The sequence below is a fragment of the Haemaphysalis longicornis genome, unplaced genomic scaffold, assembly GCF_048455015.1.
Source record: "Haemaphysalis longicornis isolate Haplotype H1 unplaced genomic scaffold, Haemaphysalis longicornis Haplotype H1 scaffold_3, whole genome shotgun sequence".
In the NCBI taxonomy this organism is placed as follows: domain Eukaryota; kingdom Metazoa; phylum Arthropoda; class Arachnida; order Ixodida; family Ixodidae; genus Haemaphysalis; species Haemaphysalis longicornis.
This window is the reverse complement of record NW_027526335.1, coordinates 71,428,274-71,454,099: the sequence shown is the minus strand read 5'-3', so window position 1 is coordinate 71,454,099 and position 25,826 is coordinate 71,428,274. Positions and strand designations below refer to the sequence as shown.

Genomic DNA, 25,826 nt, shown 5'->3' with positions numbered 1-25,826 from the left:
GGTCGTAGTTATTCCTCATGCGCACGTAAGTTCAACGTGCTGGTGTGCAGTTTATGTACAACACGGAATCGTTGCTTTTTTTAAAGCCAGTATGAAAAGCAGCCACAATGTGGCAATCGCATCGCGGTACTGAAAGGTCATAACCGAATCGTATTAAACAAAGCTTTGAGATTTCTTGATAAGTACTGCTCGTTTGGTAGCTGAGCGGAGAGGTAAAGGTGACACCAAAAACACCCAACCTCTCTAGCATCGACTCTCCACTTACATTCATCTCATGCGTCTCATATAAATCTCTCAGGAAGTTAGTCAACTAAGGTTGAAGTAAAGAGAGAAAAGGCGTCCCAGAATTAAGGAGACACTGCGAAACAAAGGTAGAAGTTTTCACAGGTTGGAATCTAGCGCGACAAAATTCGATATGTTAAAAGTGAGCAATAACCAAAAACGGAAATCATAATTCAAGAAAAGCGCCGGTGAAGGAGCCCCGAACTCGTTGTCTACCGCGCGATACCGCGTCTATGACTGACGACAATCGGGATTCAACCTTTCCACCAGCATAGACGTAGCACAATCGTAGATAACTATTAGTCCTTTAGCACACATCGCGGCGAAAGAAGTGTGTCTGAAAGCACGCATACAAATTTACACACTCGCGAGGTTCATCCGCGCATGCGTACAACGGACGTCCGCTGTGGCATCCAACCTCCGCCCAGACACACTGTCCCCCCAAGACGAACATACAAAAAATTGGCCGCGTATCTGCTCCTTTCGTTGCAAATGCCGTCAAAAGACGATAGTCTTTATCGGCTTTTGCGAAGTAAATGCCTCCCTTCGCTTTCCCGCTCACGTCTCATGTTGTTCCTCTTGCGTCGCGCTCCTACCAAGGTAAAGACGCCAAAGGTTTGCTTAAATCATTTTAAATTTCCCGCGTTCCACTGCTCCAAACCGGGTGTCTCGATGCGAACGCTGCCGTACGGCGAAGACGCGCGTTAATCGAGGTGCCCTACTTCAACGTTTATAGAACCGCGTTTCCCTACTCCACGTGCGTTGCAAGCAGAACGTGGAACCTATCTAGTGGAACCTTGCGTAACTGTTGCTGGTTGATTTCTTAAAATGGCGCCAGAAGCTATAGTTGCGCGGGCGACAGCAGGTGACGGCGGAGTGAATTCTTTATCTGCAGTTGATGAAGTATTTAATTTCGCAAAAGTCAAGCATGTTTCATGTTTTTATAAAGGAACACTGCAAATATCACTTCTGTATTGATTTGTTGTCTCATATTTGCGTAATGTCTTGCTCTTCTTCCACAATGTTGACAAGTTGAACATTACAGCGGACATAGACGGGTAGATTTAGCTGTGACTATATAAGACTATTGCGCAGGCATTGTTTTGCTTTGGCCGGGTGGCTGAATCGAGTCACAGACAGACAGACGGACAGACAGACAGACATACAGACAGACCAAAATTTCTGGGTTTATGTAGCCCAAGAAAGACTATCGTCTTTAAAACCATAAAATAAGCTTGCAGCCGGTACTATGTCGATGAAGGAAAAATAGCACCACTGAAGAGGCCTCCTTTAGTAATTCGTTGCTTCAGCTTTGGAAAGTGCCAATTTAGCTGCGGGAGGATGAACCGACTTGCGGCGGTGGTCTGCTCCTTCTTCTCTTTCTCTGCTGCACTGATCTCGGCGTCCTCGAGGTTGCGGAACGAGTAGCAGCTCTGCGTCCTCTTTCCCGGAGCCTGCTGGGCATCCGTCTTGTCGGTCTCCCCGAAGTTCACCGTCAGCACTTGAGAGGACATGCGCCTCATCGGGCAGCCCACCTTGGAGGTGATGTCTCCACCGTCTGCCACCGCTAAACTCTGCCCTCCCGCCACACCGTTATTTGCGGAGTCCAGCGCAAGGGAGTCCGTGGTAGCATTCCCACGGATAGCACTCGCCGACCGAGATGCCTTCTTGTCTCCCCTACGTAACATATTGCGAAGGCCTGGAAACAAACCATGGGCTTCTTTGGCGGCCTGTACCATGACGGTAGGGACACCACAAGGGGACGTGGGGTTCCGGACGTCGCTGAAGGAGAAGCGAGCAAGTGCTGATAAGCCACCTGTTGGACCACCTTTGAGGAACGGACTGCGCAATCTCTCGCCGTCTTTGTCGTCGCCTCCCAGGCGGAACGGGCACTTGGGCTTGAATTTCGCCGAAGCTCCGGGTTCCTCGTCCGCCAGGTTCTCGTTGTGATCTTGTGTCTTCGATCCGAACGGACAGCCCTTGAGGTTAGGCCGCTTTGACCCGGTTTTGCCAAGCTTGGAGAACGGCAACGTGTTGTTGGCTACAGATTTTTCGGCAGTGGGTGAAGCGTCGTTGTGGACACGGTCGGACTGTTCCGACCAGAAGGCCACTCGTGAACGATGGAGGCTCCCAATCTGTCTCTGCCGGCGGAGATTCTGCCTTGACGGCTAAAAACTTGACAAACACGCCCTTCTGTGCTGTCCGGTGCTCTAAGCACGGGGACGTGCCGCGAGAAGAGAGGGTGTCACTGCTCACAGATGGTTCCTGGATGCTTGCCGATTCCACGTTGATTACGCATATCGTCTCTTCGTACAAGTCTTCCGCGCTGAGCCCGCTGCTTCTCTACTCACGGAGCTGCTCGGCATCGTCGAAGCTCTAAAGAAACTTGCAGTCTGTAATGCTGTCGGGCGTGGAGTCCTGGCGTGACGACGCCGTCGACGACCATTGGGAATTCGTAGACGCGGCCTCGGCTGTTCCGCTTGATCGGTGGTATGAACTGGCCCGGATACTCCTGGAAACGTCAGAAGATAAGCGTTAAACATAGTAGCCGCAGAACAAGCTAGGGGCGCGTTAAAAAAACTCGTCCGCTTCGCGCAGTTCAAGTTTTAAATATAATGCAAAACAAATTCGCAAGCGTATATACAATATTTTAGTTTCCCTCGAGCTCGTACTTTGACCATTTCGTTCCTTTAAAACCGTATTACGCTGGTTGTTTGAACCGCTCTGTGATTCTGTCTAGTCACTGTGTTACTTTCCAAGGCTAAAGCTAGACGGTTATTGTTCAGCACATGCACGTCTTCTGGAACCACGTGGGCACATACCGCAGCCACATTGGTGTCTCCTGCTATGAGAGGCGAAAATCCGGGAGAAGGCGTTGACGAGCTCTAGGAGCCTCCCGTGTTCTTGTCCGAGTGCACGGGTAAGCCTGTGGGGGAGCGAAAATGGCCCCGGCCGCGATACAGTGTAGGCCCCAGTGAGGCGAGGTTTGGGGCCACGACGTCGTTAGTGCGCGACAACAGCGCACCAATAGCTCGGCGCAGGGCTTCGAAGGCACGAACATGCAGCCGTCCTTCACGAAGTGCATGTGATGGGAAAGATTGGACATGCATGTTTCCAATCATAGTTTCACTCCGACATAGGCTTTAGTTTCATGTATGCAGAAACACGGCACAGTGGTTTGAAAAACGAAACAACACTACACATAACTAACCAACCAATTAACAAACGAACTCAATTTGCTTGCTCACTAGCTTGGCTCGCTCCACTCACTGACTCACTTACTCACTCAATTACTAGAATGACATGCCTACTTACCTGGGCATTTTGAGTGTATCTAACTGACGCAGAACTGACTGTTGGATCTCCTCCGATACGTTTGAAAACTATCATAAAACACCAGTTTCGCGCTTTTCCCGAGCAAAAAGTATGATCTACGCACACATTCTCCGATAGGACTGCACCTTCCGCATATGCTGGCCCTCTTACGCACTGAAAATAATGTCGCTAGCCATTCCTGCGATAATATCCTTTACATGGCTTTCTTCAGCTGTGTGCGTACTCAGCGTTGCAAGAACACGCAAATTTAGAGCCCCTCTCGTGCTAGTTGCGCTTGTAAACTTTTCTAGGTTCTTGCTCTTTTGTCGAAGCGTGCAACAACTCACCCTACTACAAGCTATGTTACATTTATCTCTCCTTTATCGTGTATTTGTGCACAATTATTATACTTGGATATTTCTTTAGATATTCTTTTTCTGACCATTCTCGTACATTATTTTTCGCACGTACATCGTACGCTGCTTGTATATTGTACGCTGAGATACAGCGCAAATGTATCTCCGAGTAGGCCTTTACAAAGGCAGATACACCCAGAGAGACAGGCACCGCTTGGTCTCTTCGCTTATGGTGACGCGTTTGGGCAAGCCGTGACTCTCCACCTTGTTTGCCACGGTGACCGTGTGGCCGAAGGCATCTCGGTGCCCACCACACCGACCATGGCGGGGCACGAGTGGATGCCGATTCGGATCTGCCGATGGAAGAAAGGCACACGCGTTCGGAGAGGGTGCGTCGATTTAGTGCCCCGCCACCACCCCCAAAATTATCAATAACAACAACGAAAATGACCGCGACAACGACAATGACAACAACGACGACGACGACGACCGCAACAACAGCAACAAAACAAAAGCAGTCGTACAAACGGAACCGGAAGAAGCATAAATTTAGTATTACACCCATGAACACCCTCCTCATGCAAAGAAATATTAACGAGACACGAGGCCTCGCGGTGTCGTTACCTATTCTCTGGGGCCGCCCAAACTGACCAGTCATTAGGGAGGCCTCGTATGGCATAAGACCATGACCTAGACAAGCCCCGGCTCCTAATTAGCAACAAGAATTGATCCTCCAGCAGCGCGTTTGGGTTGGATATTATAACAATAAAGTGTGAAACCATTATTTACTATCTGAGTAGACTAAACAGGAAGCAAAGGTGTGGACTTCGCTTCAGCAACTAAACTGAAATCTTAGAAACGTCAGTGCAACCAACCCACTTACCAAACAAGAGGTTCAGCAACACTGATCACTGGAAGCGTTGTGAGACTTGGTTTATGGCAGCCTCTCCAAAGACCTTAAAAATTCTTCGAACACTTCAGTCTGCGTACATGCTGTAAAGACGAATACCTGGTGACACGTATTAACGACTTGTTCCCTGCTACATCATGTTTGCATTTCTTTGTTCGCTTTAGTTCTTTGTCTTTTGGCGCAAAATACTTCGAACGAGTTAGAGAAGAATAGGCTGGAAAGTAGGTTTGCGCGTGGTCTTCGTGTCCAGTCACGGCATCCGTTCTCACCGGATGCCGGTACCTCTAAAGACAACAGGCAGGGCGGGAGAGGAGGAGGTGCTCTGCAGTGCGGATTACCCCGTACAGAGCATATCGTCTGCTCGGAGAAGCCCCATTCGCGTTGCAGCAAAGCCATGCCACGTGGTCATGTAGGCATGCCGATGGTTGATGTGAATAGCACCGGCAGTTTGGAATGTCGAAACACCCGGTCTACGCGTCGCTCGCACGAAAGGTGTTCGCGCAGCGAAACTTACACGTTTGGATAACAGTATAAAAGAAGAACGTGACGCCGTCAGTACGGCTATTTCTGAGTCAAGGAGAAAGCCTCACATTGATAACACGAAACAACTCATGGTGTGTTTACTGAAAGTTTGAGGTTGGCGCATGATAGCGATAGTTAGCAATATTACACGACATGGGGCCCCATCAGCTTTTGCCATTGCATCTCTTTCAGGTGGCAAGGTAAGCAGCTGCGAGATTTATTTTAAAGCAAATGTTTTAAAAGCACGATAAAAAAGTTGCGTGATAAATTTCTGGTCGGTATACACACATCTATATTTTAAATTGAGTTTTTCAACCAATGCTCGAAACGGTGAGATGAGCAGCTTCGGTACTACTTTACAAATTTATACAGACTCCACGGCGGCCATACGTGATTTACGTCGAGTGAATAACAACTCGGCTATCTCGAGGGACATTCATGACATACTGGATACGTACCCCTGCCCGTGCGGTCCGGCGAATTACGCTTCCCGCTCACATTGCGGCAGATGGTGCCTGCCACACTGCATTTGTTCCACGACCATTGCCTTTACTGACATTAGATACCCCAGGACAGTTTTTACAAAGGAAAGAAGATCTTCGTCGCGCCACACGAGCTCTAATTCCACCGTGTGGAACGGACCTCCCTAGCCGACTCGCTCGCTGCGAGGAGGTCTTGCTGCGAAGACTTCGTGTTGGTGTAGCCCTCTCTCCCGCTGTTACCCGGGAGTGGCCACCACGCTACCATGCCCCGTTCGACCAGAACTGCCTCTTTTGCACGGCTCCTTCCGAAGATGCCGACACAGAATATTTGCTGTGGACGTGCTCTTCATTGCAAGCGGCCAGAACACGACACCTTCGAGGCACAGGCCTCCACCCTGGCAGACCACCTGACCTCCATCGGTGGATATGGGGTCCCCACCACCGCTCCCTCCTTGCGTTTGTTCGCGAAACGGGAGTTAACCTATACTTGTAGCATAGTATCTATTCCAACGGGCATACTATCGCAATTAAAAAAAAAAACTAGCCACACAGCCTATTGTATGGCCAAAATTTAAAAAGAAGTGCCTAATTTATGAGATAGATAAAAAATCTTCATAAGTACGAAGAGAACGTATGTTAAACATAGCTTGTTGGCTAAGTATATTAAAGATATCTGTGGCCATCCAGGTTACGCGCGCACACGCGCGCACACGCCCAAGAAAAATAATAACGTGCGCTTTAATGTACTCCATAAACGAAGAGAGCAACCGCCTTCCCAAAGTCATAAATTTTTATGTCAGGGCCTTGGACAAGGCCCCCACCCTTTTGCATGGCCAGCTTCGTCGCTGTCAGTACATCACACCACCCAGACCATTGCGGGAAGGGAATAATAATACCCGAATAAAGCAGCTGCTCTAAAGAGGCAGTAAAACGTCATGGCGTTTATTGTGTTCTCCCTTTCCATCGTTTTTCATCGCGGCGAATTTCGATTCAACTCCAAAGCCTCCATTAATTTGAGCCGGGCTCCACACCTACCGTGGCCCCAGCCCTCTTGGAGGTCTACGGGCGGCACTTGGCTTGACAAGATTTGGCCCCGCACGTCGGGGATCCATGTAGAGCAACCTTTCAGGGAAGGCCTTCACTCCAAAGCTAGACTTTTTTTCTGTTTTTTATACCGCTGACGCCCCTACGTACTCCACCTGTTTTACACAATGTCCAATCAATGGCTCAAGTGGGAGAACGACTCTTGACGATCAGACCTTGACTTTGACCGCTTTTTGGCTTTGTTTAGCACGTTTTTTTGGGTGGGTCTTTTTTTTGTCGCTTGAAGGCGTGACAGCCCTCATGGCGTATGCGATAACATGGTAAGCGATGATTCTGGAATTGAAGTTTTGTTTTTATATTCATCCACAAACTTTAGCGACCTTGCCAGCAGCACTGTATATCAATTTTAGCTTTTTCTTTGCTAGAGATAGCCCTTGCAACCTCTAACAAAGAAGGAATAATGCTGTTTACCACACCATACATTTCAGCGCACTCGCCATATCCTTTATCTGCATTAAAAGTATTTGTGAGAGCGGGAAACTATCGTGGTGAACAGTTTTCACCCTCCCCATATTTCCCATTGGATAAAAATAATAATTATTCCCAAACACCATAAGCGGTTAACTGTTAGCTAAAAATGACAAATTGAAGGGTAGCGTTCTTTTAATTCTTTATTATTGAAGTTTTTGTACTAGCGTAATGAGAACTGCGACCTCCTAAAATTTTTGGGTTTTATCAACACCTTTCATTCACCACTGTATTTCGGCGCCGTGTAAATTTTGGGTCAGCTGCCATGGTATTTACGGTGTGAATAGGTGACGAGCACCCCTTGTAACTACACATCACAGCGCCCCTTGCTACGTTTAAAAGTTCGTTAAACTTGTGAATAAGTTTTGTACGTGGGAAGGAATAATCCGGTGAGGTGCGATGATTCAGTGGAACACAGCGTAACGAAATCAACGACAGTGGAATAGAGAATGTCGAAGACGCTGGCTCAGAACACGCGCATGAGCCTTTCGTGTCGACAACATAATAACCTTCCAGACGAAGCAAAGGTAAACACGACAAACTTCCTAAACCGCCGCGGTCCCACCTAGTCCCAACTAGGAACCCTACCTCATTACCATAAAAGATACACGAAACCCTGTAGCTCATTCCGACATTGCCTCACCAATACGAAGAAGCTTCGGTTATCATCCTTGCAAGCTGCTCCGCGTGTCGAAATTCGTTCCCTTAAGCGTACACGAGAATGGCGGCACGTGGGACATCGCATGGCGAGATGGGAACTGCGTCGCACTCTTACACTCTCCCGACTACCCTTGCATAGGGCTTTGACGAGAAATTGCGACTTCTGAAATGCAATCACGCGTCCCTACAGTGAACGGGGCAGCAATAAGCCGGATAATCTCGTTGTAGCGAAATGCGCTCGGCATTTTACTTTCGATCGCAGAAACACATTTCTGGAGTAGAGCTCTTTATATCCCAACATCATTCCTCCTCTTTTGCAACTAAAAAAAGACCACTGTCATCTGGAATTTGAGAATAAACTCCTGCAGTAATATTGTATCTGCCTATCGGTTGGAGTTACACCCCGACCCCCAAAAATTTAGTCTGAAAATTGCATCCTTTATTCATCTTAGCGTAGACTCATCTATACGCGGACGACTATATACGCGGACCACTATCTATAGGCGGAGAAAACTGACTTGACAACACCAGCGAAGGCGCCCTTCAGAATGCGTCTTCTCTTGGGGGGCGATAAATTTCCGCCTCTTCGGCTGGCCCTCGAGTGATCGAACCGGTAAGTGGTTTTTCGATAGGGAAGAAACTTTGAGCGTACTTCATCCCACGCGCTATTCCCCTCACCTTCTGCGGAAAAGTTTGATCTATTTCGTCCACGCAACGGGCACTCTCAGGCTGCGGAGAGTTCCAGGAAGTGGGCCTGTTAGCATACCCCGACGTTCGGTGGGTTGCCGGCCATATTGGGAAGTTTGACGTGGGCCGGCGCACACGTTCCAAATATATTCATGCGCTTGTGGTACACTGTTTGGTTTTTCCTTTTGTGTTCGCAGGTGGCACTTGTGGGTGCCGGCGGCTTTTAAAATGATGAGAAAGAAAAGCGAACGTTGACCTCGGTAAGCACATCGTAGGGTGTTTCCTCGCTTAGAGAAGCTCGGAAGGGGTTTGAACGTGACTGTTTGTGGGTGTAATCATTGCCTAATAAAAGGTGTTCGTCTATTGCATCTGCCTGCCGTACATAACGGTTCCGTTCATTGGATGTCCTTTCGGACGCGCACTTGGTTTTCACACCATTTATGCTTTAGCCACAACGCCGACAATGCTTCAGGTCCTTGTATAAAATCACAAACAGTATTTGAAATGAAGAGGGAAACTCAACCAACAAACGAAACTTCATTTCTCTCGATTTCCAGATCTCAAAATAGATTAAAGTTCAAGGTCTTAAAGGCCTGCGGCAGTACTAAATTAATCTTCAAATTTCCTTAGGGGATCAAACTCAGGCCCATCTGCTTCCGAAATAGGAATAATCATCCACTATGCCTATAGTGCCTCATTGAAAAAAAAAAAGCGCAAACAACATGACGGAGACAGAGACAGAATAACACAGAGCTATCCTTGTTATTTTTATACGTCGTTCCTGTATTTTGCGCTGTTTTATTTTCTTTCACGCCTAACCAGTTCGCCCAAAGTTAGTCTAGAGTGCCATCCACTGAACTTCCTTGATTTGCTGTCTGACTGTTGATTTGTGCAGAACGCGGCATCTACTTCGCTATCCTTTTCGAACCTAGCCTACCAACAAAATCTATTTTTTTAGATTTTCTGTAAAAAAAAAAAAACGAACAGTCACCCATATAACCGAAAAATTATAGGGCATGCTCCCAACTCTCTAGGAATATGACGGCGAAAGGCTAGTTGGACCTTCTACTGAACTGCTGTTAGATGTTTTGCTGAACACTTCGGACGCGCCCGTCACCGCTTGACTAGCGCTCTGCAGCTGGCTTCACTCGCACGCCACTGCCGATACCCTCCTGTTCGCCCCGCCGGTTCCTTTACCTTCACAAGGCAGCTCGTTCTGAACGTACGTCGGTGGCCTTGCCTCCTCTGACCAGGCCGGTTCCCTTTTTCGGCGCGCACTGCACCGTACTTTCTTAGAGGCCTCCTCCGAAACTCTTCCCACACCTCTGTTTCTGTTTTAGGTTGTTTTAGATGCGAAGCAGCTTATGGTCGAGCCTGTTCCCTCCGCCGTTGTGTGGGGCGCCGTTGTGCGGCGTCCACACCCCCACTGCGCATGCCTGGCCAGGCACCACTGATGATGAGTGTGGCAGGATGCCCCTAGGGATTGGCCAACCAAAAAATCCATCACGAGATAGCTTCGCGTTCAACCACCGTCGTCATCTTCCCGTAGGGGAACACTGAGTAGTATGCGAGGCATTCCTCCTTTTCTCTCCGACGCTCCTCTCCTCTCCGGCATTCTTCCTCTCTTCTCCGAAGCTCCTCTCCTCTCCGGGATTGCACAACGAATGACAACACCTGCGGCTCCGCGCGCGATAATGCGAAGCAGCTTAGGGTTAGAGACGCGACGGTAGCCGCGGCATACTCCGCTGGGGGCGCCACTGTAGCTCCGCGGTATAAATGATGCGCGCGCGCGCTCCGCTCCCCTCATTCTCCTCCCGCTACGCCGCGATTTAACTGAAAACTAATGGGAACTTGAGTCGACCCCATGGCTGCTTCGCATACTGCTCAGGGTTCCCCGAGGGGAAGATGGTGAAATTTTTTCGCTTTGCCAACCCCAGTTCGCGCCTCGCGCTCCGGTTTCCTGTGTGAGTCTGTGTATGTTACAATGATGTTTCATACCTGTCTCGTTCCATAAAGCAAATATCTAGGGATTCCGCATTAAGAATGCGCAGGACCCTAGCTGAAAACAGCCTCGCAGTACAATATCGAACCATACGCAAACCACAGAGGCCCCTGAATCCCTGCGCTTGTTTAGCACAATACTGAAATGTGCGGCTTCGGGATGCACCTAACTGAAGACATCCTGTGGGTATAAACATCATTGACACACCCGGCCCTGCAATGTTCTAGTATCAAACACAATTTAAAGGTAAAATTCACGATAAGGGTGTTTAGGATCCGTATTCACGCGTTCAGAACTTGAGGCCTAGCAAGCGCTCTTGCAACGAAATCGGCTATGGCGAACGTTTACAACATTTATATAGCCTTCTCCCCACAAATCAATCAGCCTTAGCGCACCTGAGTGGTGGTTGGAGTTTAGAAAATGAAAGACCAGGAGATAAGTTGCATCAATGCAGGGTTTTTGCGCGCAAGTTTTTACGATGACCGTAGGTTGATTAACTACGCTGGACGGCAGCTGGGATAAAGGCCTCATTGATGCTGCTCCTTCCAACAATCCATAAGACTTGGAAGCAAGGCGTGGAGCATTATAGAGCCTGTTTACCTCAATGGCATGTCCCCCGACAGGCGAGTGGATAGTCCGCGTGACCGCCTGCATTGCCAGCCTCTTCGCCTCCAGACGGTGAGCATGGTCCTTCGTGAACTCGGGCACATCGGAAATGACCAGGTAGGTGTCGCCGATGGTTTACACCTGGAAACGAAAGGCTCAGTGCTTCTGCTTTGCTATGGAGGAAATGATATAAAAAAACAGAGCGAGTCTCCACAACTGGGTGTCAACCCAGAAACCGCAGACCTCACTTGCCCACGCATTAGTAGGCCACAAGCGAAACCTTTTGGTACACCTAGGCGGTCTAATGTCTAGAACTTGAGTGATCTTTCACATTCTACGCATGCCCCATTGTCATATTCAACTTCTTATTATTGAATGGCAGTCGCAGTTATTTCTTATGAACAGTGCAGTACGCCTCCATCTGAAAAGGAAATTTTCTTCGCATATGTATGTATTGACTACCCAGGATCCCCATTTTTCATCATCATACCCGTCGCTACTTACCCTCATGAAAAGCACGGGAGAGCTCGCGACTTCAATCATAGATATTTGGTGATCACTTCCCCGTGCTCTCAAAATTAAGCTTTGTTTTTCTTCGAGGAAACTGGGAGCTGTGGTAAAGCCCAAGAAGCAGGCTTGTGACTTGGGGTTCTATAAAAGGCGTGAATTTCTCCGAGATAAGAATTATTCTACAGTTTTACTCCCCTTTGTTTTTCTGGTACATAAAGGAGGGCACTACCATCAACTGGTTTGTCAAGATGACTAAAGTTTGCGTTTTTCTGCAACTTCCTGTCATCGGCCTTTCCTCTTGATCAGTTATCATGAGACGTCGCCGGGCTCATCTCGTAGCCAATCCTGGTACTGCCATTTGGGACGATATCATACTCTTTCTATGTTGGCTAGCTTTCACAATAAATAAAAACAAATGGTGTGCGGGCAGCTAATGAAAAGGAAGAAGAAAGTGCGAGGGAACTACGGAGCTATTTCCTTGTTCTGTTTTCCTGCATACCCCTCCACTGAATCTTCTTTGCAAGATCGGGAACATTATCTATGAAAGGGTGTCATGTGTCAGGGCACCCTCGGAGAGGGGATGCATCAAAACATCCGAAAGGGGAAAAAAAGAAGACAGATACGGCAATTTGAACGGCGCGCCATGAACGCACCAATGAGGGAACACCAGCGCCTAAACCCCGAGGCATTATGCTCAAATATGGCAGCGCGCAGGTCAGCCAATTAGAGAGCGCCGCGCAGGAGACCAGTAGTTTGATGACCATATATGGACATGAAAAGGCAAGGAGCCAATGAGAGTGCTCCAAGAGAGAGCCAAGAGGGTTTAAAAGCGGGGCGAACAAATACAAGGGGGAGGCAAAAAACCAGGAGGCAAGAAACCAGGAGGCGGCAGGAGCACGTGAGCTTCAAGAAACGAGCAAGGGGGACGTGGCCAGGCCAACGACTATGCCTACCAAGCCTGGGCGGGAGCGGGCTGACTTCGCATCGGCTGCGGCATCCTAGGCGCACCACGAACCTGTGTCGTCGTGGCCCCAGGTGCGGCGCTCGGGCACTTGCGGCCAACGTCTACGTTCCGTCGATTTTCGCTTCGACGACCACGAAAAGCTACGTTCGTGCCGAGACTACCTGGGACCTCCAGTGGCAGCGGCTACCAGGGGGTGGCCACAGAGGAAACTTCAGAACGGGCGGAGCCCACGCCTTCCAAGGAACGACCGAGAGCATCGAACATCGGCACAGAAGCCAGATGGGGACGGCTACCACCGACACGTCAGCGCCGACGACAGCGGGGTAGGCCATGGTCTATAAGGGACGCAGTCGTAGGACACAACTAGGGAGTTGGGGTTTAAAGAGATTACCTAGAGGGTGACGGAATGAGTTGATTCAAACTAATTGTATAGAGCTTTATTGTAGAGACTTTTGGGTTGAGATTTGAATTGTATTTTGGGATTGTTAGAGGTGTGAGTGTTTATCGTTTGTGTGTAGTTTATTTATTGAGTGCTTTGCTTAAGGGTTTTTTCGAGTGTGCATTAAATGTGTGTTGTGTTAAACCGGTCAACGGCTTTCCTGCATCCATCTGTCTGAACTGGTCAAAGAAACCTTACCTCCCGTTCACATGACAAAGGGAAAGGAAAAACAGCGGGACTTGAGCCCAGAAATGCAAAACCCTAGGATGACATGCGACCCATTCCCCTGTCCTGCAGTTTTCATGTAAAGGGAAAGGCTGATGGAGGCCATCTCTCAGACCGCATACTTCTGCCAAGTATGTGTCTTAAGCTGTAGGTCACAGCTCTAACTTATCACCATACGACAGCCTCCCTAATCTCATGTTTCTTTCGACTTCCGCATAGAGACGCTCGCCTGCGACGTTTCCGGGTAATCCCAAACGCGGCATATTTATTTAGGCCTAAGGTTTTAAACACACCGAAGGGACGTTCTGGCCTCACAAAGCACCTTTAAACCGTATTTTCTTGGTTCAAATTTCGTTCTTTCGTGCGTTAAATTTAACCATTTTCTTTTCCACCTGAAAAAAAAAAAAACAAAAAAAAACGGTCGAACGTTTTTCCTACTATTTTTTTACATCAAAGCCTGACTTTATTAAGAGATTACTGTGGGGGGCTCATTGCACAATTCTGGTGGTAGTCATCAAACAATTTATACGCATTAAAAAATTGTTTCTGTTTTTCTCCGGTACATGTTTCTTCTTGCAGTTTGCTGCAGCTTTAGGAAGATCGCGCTTGTAATTTTATTTATAAAGATCCAGAATTTGGTGAAGAAACTTTAGAGTTTTGCTAAATCCCGCAAGAGAAACTGTAAGCTTTCAGAAACCTTCCTTCAGTTGTGGGAACTTTGTTTCTTAGGGCTTGGGTATTAAACCGTAACATAGACATTGCACGGAAGTGATTAGTCATAATTTTATTGCGCTGCTTAGCTTGTTCCATCTGCACGTATTCGCTAAGTTGTAACTTTAAATTGGCGTTTTAGAGTGCACCTCCCGAGGTCCATACACAGGGGAGCGTATTGTTCGACGTAGTAGCCCGTGCACAGATGTGGGCGCAAGAGCTGCGTAAGTACTCTAAATTTCTCAAGAGGATAACACATGCAATGATGCGGGCTTGTTACGCAGTCGTTTGTTTGAAGTATATATATGCCCATCCAATGTGCTTAGAAGACGAGTGCTGAAGGCAGTTCTGCCCGCTCGCCCGAGTGGGCGGCTAACCAGGGACTGAGGTGGGCATTTTTGCTATGCCTGATCGTATTACAGGCAAAGCACGCTTTACAGGAACCATTCATACAGGCGGTCATTTGTAGCATATTATGGAACAAGACAATGAGTTTGCCCTGACTTGCTAAAGTATGGGACTACCTCTGGTCAGCCAAATAATATAATCAGACAAGCTGATAATAAAATTACAATTTTGACAGTGTTATACGGCACAAAGGGAGAAAAAAGGAAAGCTGCAGCCGACTTCTGCCTTGAGAAGTGGAACAAATTAATGAACGGTTCTGAAACGTAAAACAATGCATAACCCGGAGCTCGCTACTGATTCCATTGCCAAACTGTCCATACGCCTGAAGCCGCAAGTATTTTGTGGGCGGCAACTGATGGTGACACCAGCCATGAGTCATCACTATGTTATCCTGTTGTGAAAGTATATTTAAAAGATTGAGTAGTATTCAAGCTAGTCCTGATTTCATGATTAAAAAGCGAAACACCCGGGAGTACTTACGGTAAGCATTTATATGTTATCATATTGCCGTTATCAGAAAGTGACGTTCACAGTATAACTGGGGGATTTAAGGAGCAATTGAAGGTAAGGCATTTAAAAAATTCGGCAACTTTTGCAATTGAGATGCGACGAAGAGGAAAAAGGGGAGCTGGTTGTCTTCACTTGCATTAACGTGGCTTTTCTTAAGTATTCCCCTTTCGTAAGAGAAAGATGGTTGAAAAAGTGGGCTCGGCCAATATCAAAAGCAGCACCCGCGTTAGGAACCCAAAGGAAATGCGTTGCCCTCTGAATGCGAGTACAGTTCAAACGGATAGACGCCGGTTTCATATCGCGAGGGACCCGTGTTCTATTCCGACCACAGGAGTCGTTTTTTTCTTTCCAATTGGCTGATCATGGTATTGTTCCCCGGCGCTGCTAATCCCCCACTTTTCCGGCCTTTGGTGAGTTTGCCGGCTTCTTAGCGTCAAGGTCGCGGGTTCGAGGAACTCCCTTACCACATCTTTTTCTTGAAGCGCGCATATCCAACACCTGTTAGTAGAGTCCTTGCCTCCTCTCAACTTTGTCGAGCGGAATTTTCTGTTAACGATCCGCATGGACAAAAGAAAGCTTCAACAGCTAGCTTCGCTGTTAGAAATATATACTGAGGCAGGAGTGCCTTCAAGTAGAAAATTGGCTGTTACGTTTAAATTGAGTGAACGCCTCTTCTCAGTACGCTGGTTGGCGTCGTGATAAGTTAAGAATAAGGGAAGAGAGAAAAGATGCGAAAGCGCAAATAGGTAGGTTAACCACCAGGTTTGTCTGTTTGGCTTCAGAAGGATTAAAAAAGACGCACAAGAACGCGAAAGGAATAAAAAAAGCACCAAAGAGAAATGTATCCATCATAGGAGGGGAGCGCATGCACGAATACAATTCAAGTGACACTACAATGGTTTAAAAAAGTCTATAGTCTCGAGAGATAAGAGAATAGCCTCGGTTGGAACATGCGACAAATATTGCCGGGACAAAGTCAATTACAACTTTGCTCAACGGGTTTGTAGAGTCATTACGCCGGCTGAGTTGTTTTGCAGCTTGTATGTCATGTCAGAAGTGTGAGGAATTACGCAGGACGTTTTGCCCTCTATCTTCTTTTGTGCACCAAATCCGTCACAACTTTCCTTATTAGAATCCCCCTCTTCCCCCCCCCCCCCCCCCCCACTCTGCTCAAAGACGATTAGTTTCTTGTGAAATCCCTCGCACCCAACTCAAACATGACCACGTGAGTACAGGCAAGAGCTGCCTCTAGAGGAAGGAACCATAGCGAGGAATCGCCGTAGATATATAGCACTTGTTGGCGCATATATGTTCGGTGTCACTTTGCGAGTTAGGAAACATTTTATTTTCCGCAGGTGCATGTAAAAACGCACGCCTGTCGATACGAAACCGTGAGAAACTACTTTTAAAAGGCGAAATACGTGCGCGAAGAACGACGAGTTTGCGCGCATATTTTTTCCCTCTCCGAGAGCGGTCTGGCAGACTTCATGCGTGTTCCTGACGGCTTCCAGATCAGTTTTAAAATAAGGAAAACACGTCAGTAAACACGGTGCTCTCCGCACGTACGTTTCTTTCGCCGTTAACTGCGGATGGCGCAGATTATTGTATTTGCCACTAAACGCGCCGTCGGTGAAGATTGGAACAGCAACGCTATGACAATATTTCAGATCCACGGGAAGATATACGCTGAATATTTCTGGATCTACAGATAGCAATATTTTGCTGGGAATTTCCAAACTGCCACAACAGAATGGGAGGAGCGAAAGGTGTGCACCTTGAGGTGGTTGGACGCCTCGTCTAGCTTCTCGACGAGCTTTCGCTCCCTACGGCGCTGGTGCGAGATGAGGATGAGGTCTCGCACGGGGTCGTGCAGCGCCAGGTCGCCGAAGTAGGGCCCGATGCGGTGCATATCTTCGAGACTCTTGACACGCGGCGAGCACAGGAAGAGCAGGCAGTCGGCTTCCGGCAGCGACACCATCTGGCCCTTGAGCCGCAGAACGCAGTCCGGAGGGGGCTCCACGGTGCTGTTCAACCGGCGAAGAAACTTGCGCCGGTTGCTCACGGGCTGCAGGGACGCGTTTATGTGCAGGCTTCTTAACTCGCGCAAAAACTAGTTGCATATGCTGGATTGCGGCTACGAAAGACATACCCACAAACTAAATATCGATTTAGAATTGCATCCATATTAGGTCGGTGGGTGTCTTGAGGCACCAGGCCCTATCCAAATAAATTTGCGTATATGTAAAATGCGTGTTTTAACCATTTTTACGTTCTGGCATTGTGACGAAATGCCAGAAAACAAAGGCTGCGTACACTAGTTTGTTGGGAATATACGGTGAAGTTTGTGTGGTTTAATTAGCCTGTGCCCTCCGTGGAGTGAAAGGCCTGCTGCGTGTTTGAAAAGCTTGTTTGAAAAGCGTGTTTGAAAAGCAGTTTTTTTGTGTTTCGAATTAGGTCAGGCGTTTTCATCACATAATATAATGAATGCCCAATTCTCAACAAAACATTGTAAATGTCTACGTGCATACATTCTGCCCCATCTTCAATGCAATCAAAATCGGGTCACGTTTCTCATGAAGGCTCAAGTCTTCAATCATTTATAATAAGAGCGAAGTGTCGACGGGACTTCAAAAAGCTTGCGAAATTGTCTATTTTAGGTTGATTTATTTTTACTTTACGTTAAAAAGCTGGCTATATATTTATCGTCGCTCCATTTACTTTTACGTGAATATCAGCGCAAATCTCATATATTCTATTCTTAGCGCAACCTGCACTCAGCTACCTGTATGAGCGTATATCAGCTACGCTGCAGCCGTTCAAACCTTGAAGTGGCGGTTTTATGTGTCGAAGAAACGCCAGGGCTGGGCGAGGGGAGGGGGGGGCGGAGGGTGCCTGGTACGCTACGGAAAAATTTCGCCTACCCGGGGTTCGCTAAAGTGTGCCGAAGTGAGGAAAACCCGGGGGGGTTTTAATGCTTAGCCTCCGTAAAAAAGCGACCACCACGGACGCTATAAGACTAGCGTCCCCAAGTGCGTCAGGCCAACGCCCCTGTGAGGACCCTCAATAAGCGGGCCACAAAGTATGGAGCAGCAAGAATAGCGCAATCGAAATCCTTCTGATCATACTGCTCCTGACGTTAGGGAGCAACGGGACCCGAAACAAAACTAGTATTCTATTCTTCGTGAAGATTTCTGTAAGATGAGTACACATCCTAAACGCACCTCGTTTGCCTTCTGGAGTTGCTAGAACGTGAGCACTATCTGTATGAGGGGCAGGGATGTGTTAGCAATGCACCCGTCGAATGTCGTTATATAATATGTTCTACCAATTTCTTAAAAAAAGAAATTACTACAATTATTTTCTCGAAAGTTCGCACATGAACGGCACAGTTTACCACAAAAATATTGTTAGGCAAAAACTTCTAAAAACCACGGAGATATTATTAGGCTGAACCTTATTAGCTGACTCGCGTGTGCGTTAAGCGCCTAGGCAACTGGCATAAATTCTAGCAGCTTTGAACTCAGGTATCAATTCCAATGTAACCATCTAGACTTCCTTAGCGCGCATCAAGCTAGTGAGTGCAACAGACAGTATCATCAATGATATACATGTAGTACGTTTTTTAATTTAGTGACAAAACTAAACAACATGCCCGGTCAGTATGACATTCCTTGGCTCAGCCTTCTATTAATAGCCATAGTATGGGTTGCAGGATGTGTAAAGGTGCAAATAGATGTCGTTTGTTTCAAGCTCACGAAAACCACGGGCTTTGTGAGCAGGAACTTTCTGTCCCTTTCGAGCACGCCGTCCTTGGCTGTGACAACATAAACCTGGTTGAGAAAGCCCAGGGTGCTCTCGAAAGTTCTCTCGATCACCGGCCGGGAGATGCTGAACATGTCGGTGAACCGCGCAGACCGGCCGGGCTGCGCGTGACCCGGAGGCGACCCTGTACCTGCCGCCCAGGTATGGGTGCAGCCAGGTATTCACTTCTGGTGAACTCGGAAAATTCTAAACGGACCGCGGGATCCGGAAACAGTTGAAGAGCTTGAGCGAGAAACACGAAATTATATTGAGTTTATTTACATTCCTATTCATGCGTCCGTATCCATATACATATCTACAAAATTAGGTGAATAAATAACTTAATAAATTCAAACCTGCATAGATCAAGTATACACACATGCATACATACATACGTTATGCATGTTCGTTATTCATTACTAACACGTAGGAACTTTTTCGTACGTACATACACACACACGCAAGAATTACGAAAAGATAGCTATAAAGAGAGAAATAAACAGAAAGAAAGACAGCAGCATGAAAATCGCGGGTGCTTGCCCGTAGAGATAATAACAATAAAAAGAAAATCTGCTCATCTGCATTTTTTTGGAAGCGCCTCGGGAAATGGTTGATAAAGCTGAGGTACCAGTCCATGGAGATGTCAAGTATACACTTTAGGTTGGAAAACTTTGTAGCTACAGCTCGAATAGTTTCTTCTGTCGAGATTTGGCAACTGCAGCATTTTACATTTCAGATAAAACGCAGCGTTTACTTACTTAACGAAGAATGCTTCCACCTTCGGGACCGCCGAAACTGGCGACATGGCAATAGGCCATCCCACTGCCTGCGCACTGTTCCCCTCAGGGATGATGGCAACACTGATTAAAAGTAGTTGGCGTCCCTTATAGTAACAAGGCAAGGCCTAGATGTAACAAACGTTTTATTCGCGTTGCTTCAATATTTCTGTCATGTACCAAACTGAGTAAAACGTTTTACTGATGCAAGCTTTTAATGATCCCAGCGCTCGCATACAGTCCACCATTCATTCCGCTATGGCGGTTTGAGCTCTTTCTTGCGATGACCTAAGGACCATATCAGGTTGTTTCTTACGGTATGAGTAGCGTTATGTCACCTCGTTTATTTAAATTTATTCCGTATTTTGATTCGTCTCAATATATATGCACAAACGTGTACAGAGAACTTCTTGGGTCTTCCTTCTATTGGCTGAAAAAAATTGGAATTTAGGAAATACACTATTTCTTGAGTTGCAGAATGAGGCCTGGGTGGGATCCATTGGCATAATTATTCTTCATAAATGTGGAAGTATCTCTTACTTTTGTTTACATGTCCTGTCATGCTAAAACTAGTGCAGCTACTAAACATATATTTTGTTTCCTGGCGACTCGTCTAGTAGCTAACTACCGGGGTCCTGTTGCTTGTTTTAATAAACTTGTTTTTGCACCACACGCAGTCATAAACAGCGCAACGACAACGGCTGACGAAACAACGCAGTCCTGTCGGCTCTGGTTGTCCCGCTGTTTCTGGCGATGCAAACTGACGAAACTACGAAGCAGTCACACTTTATGTGCAAATCAGATGTACATTTTGATTGGTAATATCAAGTTGACGCGTTATTTTCCAAACTTTCCCAACAGTTAATCAAGCTGTTAGCTCTGCACGGAGCTTCATGTTGCTAAACCGGACTGAAATCGCAACTCACACGTTACGTGGCGAACTCCCGAATATAGTGGAACCACCGAGCATGGACGTCAGGCTTATTCGCAGTGCTTGAAACGGGCGTGGGGCCCTATGTTATGGGAGTGAGCTTGAATTAGAATAGACTCGCACTGTCCACCAATGCAAATTAGGTTACTTGAGATGTATGAAGTGGAGGAGAAGGGGGGGGGGGGTTGTAATTGTTTTAAAAACTTTGTTCTGTTCTTAAAATGAACTCGCCTTTATCCGCCACATGAATTCAGCAGCCTTCATAACAGAATAAAGGCTTGGTCATAGTTATTACTTAAGACGCCCCTAAGACACACCTAAGAATTCGATATTTATAAGAGTTTGTAGGTAAATTCATCAAAGAAACCAAAACTGTGATCAAAAAATAACTGTTCGGTCGAACATCGGGAACTGCGCAAATGCGGAAACGCGATTTTTCCAGCCAATCTCAGAGAGATCTAGGCGCGTATTGAGTATGGCACGCTTGGAACACGTACCTTTCCAGCCTGGTGGATGACGAAATCACGCTCGAAGATTATGTGAAAGGGGAAGGCTTCACAGAAGGTCTTTGTGTCTACGGGCAAATCTTGCGGGCTTTGGCTGAGGTGGTCCGTTACGTGGGCCGATGTAAAGGATGATCTCTTTTGCATCAGACCCGGGATTTCTATATGGGCAAGCTGCGAATACATATAGAAAGAGGAGAAAAACAGAAAGTGCGTTTTGTAAAGTGCAAAACGTTTTGTGCAGCCTTACATCGCCAATAAGCCGCGGATAAAGAGTGCGGCTTCAAAACCAATCGAAGCAAATAAAACGAAAAGAAAACATTTTGCCATGATCCGTATGCTGGACCACGGCCGCTCGATGGAAACCTAGTTTCCATCGAGCGGCCGTGGCTGGACAGAACATTTCAAGAGAGTGAGGAATACACATACAAATCACTAAAAAAAATGTGAAGCCAGACAAAGACAAAACAAATGGCAGACAAAGATAAACCACGGACAAGGAGAAAACCCTGCTCTTCTAAACCCGCCACATTTTTCAGGCTATAAGAGACACTGTTGTATTTTTCATAGTGCGTGAGCCCCAAATGCTTATTGTTCACCGAACTGATACCACATTGGGAAATACTCACCGTATATGCCAACGCTAATCATGTGCTAGCGGGATACGTAATATTTTTTTTTGCAAATAAATCCCATCTGCCGTCATCATTAATGTGGTCCGCTACACCATTATGCTTGCACACTTTACTATTATTTTTGTTAAATTTTGTTAAAGTGTGCAGAATGCGATGGACTTATTTGAAACAATGCGAATATTTGAGGGCTTTGGAGAGAAAATACTGAATAAACGAGAATTTGTGACACCTAAGTATATGACTGTCAAGCACCATCGAGCAGTAATGCGCTGATTACATAAGTCTAAAGCTGTGATGGCCTGCCTGCTACGAAGACTGGTTATGGAAAGGCTACAGCAGGTTGGGTAGCGTAATATTGCCGGAGCGAGACAAATGAGTTGGTAGGAGAAGAAATCCCGCTGGGCTTTCGTGGCGTGGTGCACCAAAATGTTAATATGATGAACAACCTGAACTCCCCTTTTTTTCTTTCACATCCTTTTCACGCGGTCCCACTGCAATGCGTCAAGCTTTAGGCTCGAGCTGTAACCCGCGGGGGAAGGGGGGGGGGGAGAGAAGGGTCATACTTGTAGTAGGCACTCGGACACTTCCATGAGGACGGTGACCCGGTCTCCTTTGTCTGTAACCTTGCACGTGTTCACGTTCACCTCGGTGTCGAAGAACTCCCGCGCAACGGCTTTTCCCAGGCCGTTGACGATCGGGTGCAGGCCCTTGCGCTCGCTGTATTTCGGGTGGCCATCCAGGAAAAAAATAGATAGGGAGGTAGAGCACTGTGATTTTAAATAGAAAACTTTGCCCCGAAACGAATTAGGGTAACAACTGTACCCGTCTTTGTTAAGGAAACCCTGCATTGTAAATAAGAGCTATATTTGTGTACCTAGTGGCAGTAAATCCTGGCGATTTTTTTTTATATTCGAAGTGGATTAAGCAAAGATATCAATGCACGCGAAAAAGTATATTTCCCACAGCCGAGAAAGATTCCCCATATTGCCCTTCTCGGCGAATTGGAGATGACTGCTTTTATTCAGCAAACGGGAGCAGAGTCTACTCACTGAGCTTGCATATAAATATTCGCTGGAGTGTATTTTTACATTCATATATCGGTCTCACACCGTTTTACCCGTTTCTGCTGATACACCTGAAGAGAAAACGAAGGTTTCCGCATTTTGTGCGTTGCGTACCTGGAGTAGTGCATGTGCAGAGTTCCCATGGGTCCCGGAGAGAGACCCTGAAGAAAGGCGCGTTCATGCGCGGGTACGTGGAGGCCAGGTGGAAAAACAGAACAGAAGAAAGAATGTAGGAACAAAGGAATAACGAAAGCAAAAAGGAAATGAAAAGAATACGAAGTAAGGGGAGGTGGCAGAAAAGAAATACCGGGCGAAATACGGCAGAAAACTAGGAGAAATTTTCTCCTATTCTTATTTCTCCTATTCTTATTTTCACATAATCTAGAGCTGGTGACTGCACCGAGACAAGTTCTCTTGGCTCGGATTTTTCATAATGCACCCTGAATGACGATTAGGTTTGACGAATAACACGCGAGCAGCTCCATCTGGCTAAAATTTTGATCCACCGTGTGACATTACGCGACAGAAAATAGCATTCTTGAGTTTCGTAATATTTAGCGCGGACCCAATTTTTTTGCCGAATCTCAAGCTGCGCCCAGGCATTGGTGTGTGCTCCGGGCGCTTGTCCAATTAAACATTGTTCAAAATATAGAATGCGTATTTTAACGCTGTGAGCAGTACAAAAATCGCCCTAAATTTCCCATAAATAAAAAAATTCCGAATTTTCTTAAATTCTTTTTATATTCTTATCATCGTAGTTTGAATCACTAAAAACTCGGTTTTGTGCAAATTTTGAATTGCGTACTGTATTCGAAGCCTTTAAATGCAATGTCCTATATCTGCAACAACATTTACATGTTCGTTGTGCGTACAGTGGTCTTGCCTACAGGCTAGTCGTCGTCGGGGACAGGGCATTTTGGCATGCGTTCATCTTTCATGTCTTGCGTTATATTTTGCAACAGAAAGAAAGAAAAGGACAGAGACACATTGGCTTACAAAAATGTTCTTATTTTTACGTCTGCCACACCAGCCTCAACCATCCTTGGATTCTAAGAAGACGAGGACTCAAAAAGAAACAGAATCAGGGCAGCTAGCACTTAGTACCAGGAAATGAGCAATCAGCCGAGTTTCACCGTTCAAAGAAACCGGGTCGCACATTCATTTTCAGGGAGGAAAGTACTCACCCAGCACTTCGGAGGCCGATTGCACAAACTTGAACGTAACGTCGTCCGTGTACACTCTGTGCATGAGGAACGAGCCACCGTGCATCCGGATCTTGCTTTCCCACTTGTGCAGTTCCCCGGAACAACTAAAATACATTACAAAATTAGATAGTCCTTCCGCGGCACGTAGCGTGTGCTCTTTTGTACTCCACCTTTGCCGCGAGAGAGACAAAGTATACAAAGTACAGTGGTAAGGATGATGACGCTGCCGCTACGGCAACGTCAGTGACCTGGGAATATATTGCCGAGTGCAAAATAACAAGTTGAACGAGCGTGCCGGCTCTTCTCCGGAAATTGAATACGCGACACCGTTTCCGGCTCCTCTTCTGGGGTTAACCTTGGGCTGCAGCAAGCTTTTTATTGTTCTACTCTTTATGTAGCACTTGTCAGTGCCTATCCTGCGTCCTTCTCTACGTTTTGTATTTTCTCTCCCAGGTGATATTTTCTCCGAGGTTCAAAACGAAAATCCTATTTATTTTTTACATCTCACAAATTTGTTTTATTGGAAGTCCAATTTCCTACCAAGATAAACCTTGTCGAAATCAAATGCTCCCCGATCCGGTCTTTGTGTATGAGGTACAGTAGGAGAAGCCACCACCCTGCTGATTATATGTCTTTGGTTTTTTTTCAGCTTCTACTGTAATTACGCCCTTCTTTTCTGCGTAGGCGTGTTTAATCATCTCTCTGAAGGCACGGATCTAACCCTAAAAGCTCCCACATTGAGTCAACAATCTGGCAGTGTAATTACCGCTCGTATCACAGCAAGAAACATTCATTTTCACTCTCTGCACCAACGTTACGTTGAGTTTATTCTAGTAACGTTGCTCTGCACATCAAGCCACACCGACCGCCATTGCATTGCAAGAAACGGAGAGGGTTCAAGTATAGCTCAGGGGGTACCAAACATACACTGAAGATTAAAAGGCAAGGACGGTTATCCCCGTCCCGGCAAACCAAACAGCCCAAAGACATTCCCTTCCCACCTCATGGGATTATACACTCGTTAAACTCATCCCACCCAGGAACACTCGAGCAAGCCTCTTCACCTTCAACATATGCAGTCCTCCATTAGCACCACTCGGTGAGATCCACTTCCTGTTCAAAAAAGTAAAACAACGTACAAAAGGTTATTCCCTTGTAATAGTAGCATACTCCAGCGTGCACCATACTAACTGGGGGCATCCAAGCGATAACAAAATACGGCAGCAGCTATACGAAGCTATCCGAAAAAACAATCTACATTTGTGCCATGTAATTATTGTCCCTTACAGAATTGAAAGCAGTGTCTCCAGAGACATCGCGCCAGATTCGACGCTAACTTTCGGTGTCAAAGAACCCATTTGGGAAACCCTGGCCGAAAAGTTGTGTAGTGATGATTATATTTCGAGCTGGTGGTACACCGTAACACAGCCAAACAACGAAAAATAGGAACAGCCCGCATAACTGATTAGCGGAAATTTAGAGAGACGACACCGACAGGCCCCAATAAAGAAACTGAAAAATGAACGGAGGAGATGCTGGAAACAGCAAAACAAAAGCAGACTAAGGAATTAATATTAACCCAAGACTGCGCGGCCATAGATACCCCTTTGGGAAGCCCGGTGGAGTCTCACAAAACGGTAGAGGAAACGCCGAACAAATCGGAAGCTCGGTCTCTTTATCGCTCAAATGATCCAGGAAGCCACCGATTATGCAAGAAAGCTCAGACAACAAAATTGGTTCCAATTTTACA

The 25,826-nt window shown here is 46.7% G+C and overlaps 1 pseudogene; it reads right to left on the bottom strand.

Annotated features, from left to right (window-relative positions):
- Nucleotides 1-1,529: 1,529 nt before the first annotated feature.
- Nucleotides 1,530-24,140, bottom strand: LOC144175262 (uncharacterized; annotated as a pseudogene).
- Nucleotides 24,141-25,826: the final 1,686 nt, after the last annotated feature.